Raw genomic sequence first — 7,838 nt, 5'->3', positions numbered from 1 at the left:
AGGACATACTACACTTCAAAAAAAAAAAAAAAAGAGAGAGAAAAGAAAAAAAAGAAAAGAAAAGAAAAGAAAAGGTATGTGGCATCCTCTGTTTCCTCCCCAGCCTTGTTCGGGGTAAGGGATGAATCTAGGAAGTTTTGCCATTTGACACACACATACAAGTCAACTTTTTAAAATTTTTTTTTTTTTAATTTTTATGGGTACACAGTAGTTGTATATGTTTATGGGGTACGTGAGCTATTTTGATACAGGCATATAATGCATAATAATCACATCAGTGTAAATGGGTATTCATTATCTCAAGCTTTTATCCTTTGTGTTACAAACAATCCAATTATATTATTTCAGTTTTTTAAAACTGTGCAACAAATCATTCTTGACTGTAGGCATCTTACTGTGCTATCAAATACTAGATCTTACTTGTTCCATCAATCTGTATTTCTGTAGCCATTAACCATCCCCACTCTCCTCCAACTGACCCTACCATCACTCAACTCTCTCTGTTTTTTTTAATTTTTAGCTCCCACAAATAAGTGAGAACATGCAAAATTTGTCTTTCCATGCCTGGCTTATGTTTAATAACAAATTATGAAGCATGATTTGAAAGAATATCAATGTAAACAAGCCAGAGTCCAACCACATTCATTCTTTATGATGTTAAGGTCATTTCTTTGAACCACACTCCTAGCACTATAGTTGACATTCTCTCTGTTAGGACTCCTTAAATGCTCTGAATCACACTGTTGTACATTTTCAACACAAAACAATTTAAATTTCTCTTGTATTTTACTGTTAAAATAATAATTACCCCCTAAATAATGAACGATTCCAATGAGTCAATAATAAAGTTACCAATTTAATTAAATAAATGGAATCTAGATAAATCAAAATATACATTCTGTTAATCTTTTGTATTTTATTGGTAAAATTGTAAGTTTTCTACCATGAAAAATACAGGCTATAATAAATGTCAAAATCTCTAGAAACTAACCAAAATACAATAAAAATAATATTCAAAATGAACACTTGAAAATTATAGACTCATTCCAATTCATATCAATCTTATCTGTAAACTTCTGAAAAATGTAAAGTCCTCAAAATAGTTAAGCATAATTGACCAATAGAAAGATCATTTGGGATTTTCCTTTTATTCAGTTGAAGATGATCACATGATACATTCCAATTTTCAGTAGAAACTATCACATTAGGCAAACTATTTAAATATTAACAAGTTTCCATCAAATATTAACTTTAAACACATTAGAGATCATTTAAATCTAAGAGATACAATAATTTAAAATAATATAGTTATGGTGAAATATAATTAGTGGCACTTAGTAATAAGTGATTTTACTCCACATTACATATTCTAGAGGGAACAGAAAGGAATATTGTTTTGTGTGATAAAATTTACCTAAAGTATGATCGGCGTTTTAGAAGTTTCCTCAGCCTTCACAGAATATGTTCTCATTCAGGCACTACTAAGTGTACTGAGAAATCCAAATGTAATTTTTACAATTTTCCAGAAACAAAAATAAGGGATAGTTCACCAATGATAGTGGCTTACAGCTTCAAATAGTTGTATGCTTGTCAATCTTTCTATGTAATTCTGAAAGAGACTAATGTTGGCATTTCACAGAAAATATTTGAGCAAGGATAGTTGTTCCCATTTATAATTGCTTTCTACTTCCAAGATTGCAAAGTTCATTTACAAGCTGTTTGACAAAAACATGGGACTTTCAAATCAAATATTGTAAGAGGAAACACAACCATATTATCATTACTATTTTATAATACAAACATAGTACAGGAGACACCTATTGAAAGTTCAAAGAAATTTAACCTCAAGTCAGCAAAATAAAATTTGACCAGGATCTTACAGTTTGTAAAGTCTTATTTTTAAAAAGCTTCATCTTGAATAATAAAATCTTCCATCTTACTGCCAAAGATTTGATTTGGCATTAATCGAACACATATTTTTCTTCTTTATTCTTAATTTCTAACCTAGAGCATTAGCTTCATGCTTTTCCTTCTGTAAACTTTATAACTTATGCTGCTGTTTACAATAACAGGGCGTATCTGTGCAGTTAACCAAAGCAATTTAAAATATTTGTGATTTACCTGATCTTGTTTAATCATAGTTTGAAAAAATTGATCACGGCAAAACTTTTTGGCAGACATACATTTAGTTCTTAATTTACTGAAGCTGAGTTTCTATGCGATAGCAATTTTTTTCTTCAGAATTAGCTAGTGCTACCTGGTTGACTCTTGATTTCATGCTAATATGGTAAGAAAAAACTGCTTTGCTAATCTCTTTGACCTGGAGTAACTGCAAAGCTAAGTCCTTGTAATATTACAAGGCTGAGCTTATGTCCAAACTAGATATTTCAGGTGTTTCAAATGTAGTACTTGAATTTTCAGCTTCTTTAATGGAAATGCAACATTACCACGATGCAAGAAGACATTAACAACAATATATTTCCAAGACATGCTTTTACATTCTAAGGTTATTATCATAAACATTTAAAAATATACATCATTCAACACAATAGATAATGAATTTAAGTTCCTAAGGGAGTTGTTTTCCCACTGATTATGAATGAAACCCATTATAATTGATGGTGACTGTGCGTCCACCTCAATGAGCAGCTTTGCTCTTTTTCGTGTACGCATCTGGACTTAGATTATTTAGAAGTTATTTTTTCACATTTAGATAATTCAGATGTCTCAATGACTGCTTCACATTTGTAAATCAATAAACAACCTCAAATACTACTGTATTTTTTTCAAAATTTAATTACTAGTATACTCTCTTGGTTGACAGTTGCATGTAATCTTTTTCTCATCAAGAATGTTTATTATACATATGAGGTGTACAAGTAATAAAAAGCATAAACCAATATCAGTATTCTGCTAGAATTATTTACCTTGGCAATTCAGTCAATGTTATTTTTGACATCTATCAACCCCATCCCATAACAACAACTTTCCTTTCCTTTACCCTTTAGATAATTTTATCTGTGCCATGGGAATATTAAATTGCTTCTTTGCATGAACACTTAATCATCCTCCGTACTACACAGCCAATTTTAAGATCTTTGGTGATAGATTGTCCTAGTGTTGGACTTCATTGTTCTTAATCTGTTCTCTATTCCCCTGCTCCACTCTTATGAGAGGAGTTCACCTCTTCGGATTACATTTTTCATGATCCATAGCCAGCTGGCTCTGGCTGCCTTCGACAATGGAGACACTGGTGAGGGTGCCTTTTGGAAGGCAGTAAGAAGAGATAAGCCAAGGCATTGTCACCTTCATCTTTGCTGAGAAGTTTTCAAATGTGGCTTCTCTGGGGTTCCAGCTTGCATCTGACAGGTCTATGGTGGCTCACGTATTGAAAGGATGATCTCTGATATCTAATGTTATCACTCTTTATCCCTCCAATCTAAGAGTAATAATAGCTTTCTACTATTGATAATCTCTGGATTACCCCATCACTCCTTGTGTGGTTCCCCAAATCCACATTACCTCTGCAACCAATTTCCATGATGAAATGCCCTGCTACAAACATTTTAAGTGCTTTCTGATTACAGTTTGATATATCAGTCTTACACATTATCACAGAGATATATAATGGTATGTTGTCATTTTGATCATATGTTATATATCAGAAAATTGAGACTTAGAGATATTAACCTGATTTTTTTATTTATATCAACTGATGGTGGAAATTGAATTTGAATTTAGATTAGTCTGCCTCTTCATTCAGTGCCTTTCAACACAGAGCATGTGTCTTGCACGATAATCTATATATTGATAAGTATCTAAATTTTTCCTTACTGAGCTAAGCCTGCAAGGATCATAATATATAGCTAGAAATATCTCATACTCATTTACTTTGTAAGAAGGCTTTCTAGTGACATAGTGTGATTTATGTTTTGGAAAATACAGAGTGCTGGGCTGCAGATAGCTTCTCAGGAAATGGGTGGAATCTGGGAGACCTGACAGGAGTTTGTGTTATAATCCAGGCAGAAGGTCATGATGGCCTGGCCAGAGTACTGGTGTTGGACAGATGATAATGTTCAGATTCTAGGGTATGTTTTGAAAGTAGAGACAATAGGAGATTGGTACAAATTAAATGCAAGATTGGAGAGAATGAACTGCTGCCATCAGCTGAGATGAAGAAGGCTATGAGAGAAGCATGTCTGCAGAGATTCAGGTGAATCATCAGTAGAGTTTTACACGTATTAAGTTATATTCTTACTGATTAAATTGTGTCATCATGAAAACTAGCATTCTGGTTAAGAAATGTAGCTATCATGCAAGCACCCATATGCACTATTGTAATCTAAGGAACTCCAAGAAAATTTAAACCAGTTTAACAAACCATTGGAACTAAAATCATGTCATTTGAAAAAGTCAAATTCAAGAAAAGGGACAAAATAATCAAGGATGCCTTAAAAGTCTTAGGTAATATCACTGCGAAGGTTTCTAAATGATGAAACAGTCCTAGGGTGACAACTTTCCCCAGCATTGGATACACACAGAACTCTCCTTGCCTCGAAGACATGAAAGCCCAACAAAACCTATGGTTTAATGCAAATTAAAGATTTACATAGTTTATAATTAAGCATAACTTATTTTAGAAACTCAGACTAACGTGTGTGTAAATGTCTATTTTCCGCTCATTGGCTGTTAATCTAAAAGCAGATTTTTGCCATCTTTCTACCATTTGCCCCTTTGTTGTTTTAAGCCAAGTTCTCAAATAGACAGGCAATTCCTTAAATACTGAGGTGAGTTTGCCAAAGAATTTAGTGTAAAAATGAGTTCATATATAGTATATGACAGTCTATAAAAATGGAACCAGAGCAAAAAGAAAAAAAAAACTGTAAATGGAGTGCATTGCACATGGCAATCATAATTTCAACTCAGGACTTGTATTCCCAACACACAGAATTGCCTCTCCATGTATAATTGAGGCTGTAGCTTCATTATATGTCCTTTTACAGAGACTTTGCTTTCTAAACCAAATAAAAATTCATGTTTGCTGTCAGTCTAATAAAACTACTATTAAAACTTGCCTCCTTTTATTTTGATGCTTATGAATGTTAGTAGTAGTAATATTTTGAAAATTGTGTTAGCATTTTGGCATGTGAAGGCAATCTCATACCTAAAAGCATGTAGTATCAAAATTTTAAAGCAAAGTAAGTAAGTTGTCTTTGTTTCATAGACCCTTGTATTTAGAATTAGGAAGGACTCATTCATTTACTAATATAGTTAAGGATTTTTTTTTCTTATACAAATTGGAGAATGCAAAGTTATAAAATACATAGATTATGTTTCTCATTAAGGGTCCTTTATCCATTTTACCAGAACAAATAATAATGTCCTCAAAGGATAGAAATTACTTGCAGCTGTTTTTCCAGTGTAGGAAATGGAGATTACCAAGAGGGCGTTGGTTTTTCATTGAAAGTCCGGATGATGGGTGGAAAATTTGCCTCTATTACATCTTGGAAGTGGAATCTCAGGTATGTCTCACTTAACGCATGCATATTTAATTGTCTTAAAGAAAATACTTAATTAGGACTTGTATCTTCCAGTTTGTGATCATTTGTATATTACTGTTTGATTGAGACATGAAGCTATGTTTTGACCATTTACTATTCAGACATTATTCTATGTATTATTTACACTGTAATGCAAAACAAGTTGCCCCTATCTACTGTTATAATCTACACACACACACATACACAGCACATTACAACTTAATCATACTAAAACTTGGTAAAGATAATGGTTTCTTATTAAAGCCTAGTAAGTACTATCCTTCCTTAACACTCCGTGAAATATAAATGTAGCTTAAAAATTAAGACTATATTTGCAATTGCTCAAAAAGAAAAGAGAATAATATGATGCCATAAACCTCAAAAAGTGGTGACAAAGGTCAAAAAGAGTAGAATTTAGAGGTTCATGGCATTACTTCTAACTTTATTCCCATGTTCCCTGCTTAAAGACATGATGGCTTAAAAATGTGGTTAGAAAATAAAATATTTCGTCTGTAAAAGTTAGTTCAGGGAGGCAATTAAATAGTTCTCAGAAGAAAGTTAAGGAGATGCTTAACAAATTACATTGGTACACTGAGAAACTCTGGGCAAAATTCTCCAAATATCATCAAAAAGAAACCAGATGACATAGAAAATATGTAAATATACTGTGAAATAAACAAATTTTTAAAAATTATTACTCAGTCTAGGAAAAAATGTAAACCAAAGAATGGAAGGTGTGATTGAAACTACCATTGTACAACAGGGTCCAGTTTCCTTCCATATATGAAACTCCAGCTAAGGACCACATTGCCTTGCAATCAATTGTGGGCATCTGTTTATAATTAAGCCATTGGCAATGGAATGAACAGATATAACATATGGAATGTATGCCTCTCTTGCTAAAGGGAAAATCTTTCACCCTGGGTACATTTATTTTTTTAACTTCTGCCTTAGAAGACTGTCAAAGACTAAAACGAACTTGAAAGCTATGTGTGGAGGATCCAGAGCCATATTTATGGCAAGTCCCTGAATATTAATGTGGAGAGCTATCTGTCAAGCTGGGACATTCACCCTGAGTCATTAAATAAAAGGAAAATAAACTTATATCTTGTTTAAACAAATATGTTTTGAGGTTTTCTTTGTTTTTGGATCTAATAAGCCCCTAATTAATTAGCTCAAATGGGTTATTTCCCAGAGAGCCTGGTGTAATCGAACAGGTAAATAAGAACATGAAATTAGTAAAAGAAAACATAAAAACATATACATTAAAAATATAATAAAAAAATTTTAAATTACTACAGAGTTAAGTGAATAAATTGCCAAAATAAAGGGAAAACTAGTAGATATAGAAACAAAGGAACAAGATGGAAAAAAATGACACGGAAATTCCAGTACAGAGGTAAGCCCTGAAATAACCACAATGAACACAGATAAATTAAAGCAGTTAGAGAAAAGATAATAGTTGGGCAATTAGGATAACATATCAGGAAAATTTATGAAGCAGATAACATAGAATGAGAAATTATTCAATTATGCAGGGTATAAAAAAGATGCCTGAAATGAAGGAAGAAGACATCAGTAGACTTGTGTGGCACATTATTTTCTAGGTAAAGTTTGATATGGTAGAGTTAACAGTGGGTCATCTCCAAACTGTTTTATTAAACACTGAGAATAAAGAGAAGGTTTTTACTCATCCTGGCAGATTCATAAAAATACTTAAAGGAAGAAAGAAAAATAAGACTTATATGGGACTTCATAACATTCAATACCAGAAGATAAATAAATCTATGTACACAAAGTTCTGAAAGAAATCAACAGGGACCAAAGACTCCTTGGACACTGGCCAAAATATTACTTAATTACAAAGCAAGAGAGATATTTTCTCAAATATGAACTTATTAAGAAAATACAGCTCTTGGCCAGGTGTGGTGGCTCACACCTGTAACCCCAGCACTTTTGGAGGCTGAGGCAGGTGGATCTCCTGAGGTCAGGAGTTAGAGACCAATTTGGCCAACATTGCAAAACCCTGTCTCTACTAATAATACCAAAAACAAAGAAAGAAAAAACCTTAGCAGGGTGTCATGGTGCACTCCTGTTATCCCAACTACTCGGGAGGCTGAGGCAGGATAATTGCTTGAACCAAGGAAGCGGAGGTTGCCGTGAACTGGGATCACCCCACTGCACTCCAGCCTGGGAGCAACAGAGTCAAAAGAAAGGAAGGGAAGGGAGGGCAGGGGAGAGGAGGGGAAGCAGAGGAGTGGAGGGGAGGGAAGGGAAGGGAAGGGAAGGGAAGGGAAG

The sequence above is a fragment of the Mandrillus leucophaeus genome, unplaced genomic scaffold (genome assembly GCF_000951045.1).
Source record: "Mandrillus leucophaeus isolate KB7577 unplaced genomic scaffold, Mleu.le_1.0 Scaffold303, whole genome shotgun sequence".
NCBI lineage: Eukaryota > Metazoa > Chordata > Mammalia > Primates > Cercopithecidae > Mandrillus > Mandrillus leucophaeus.
Note: the sequence above shows the minus strand (reverse complement) of the source record.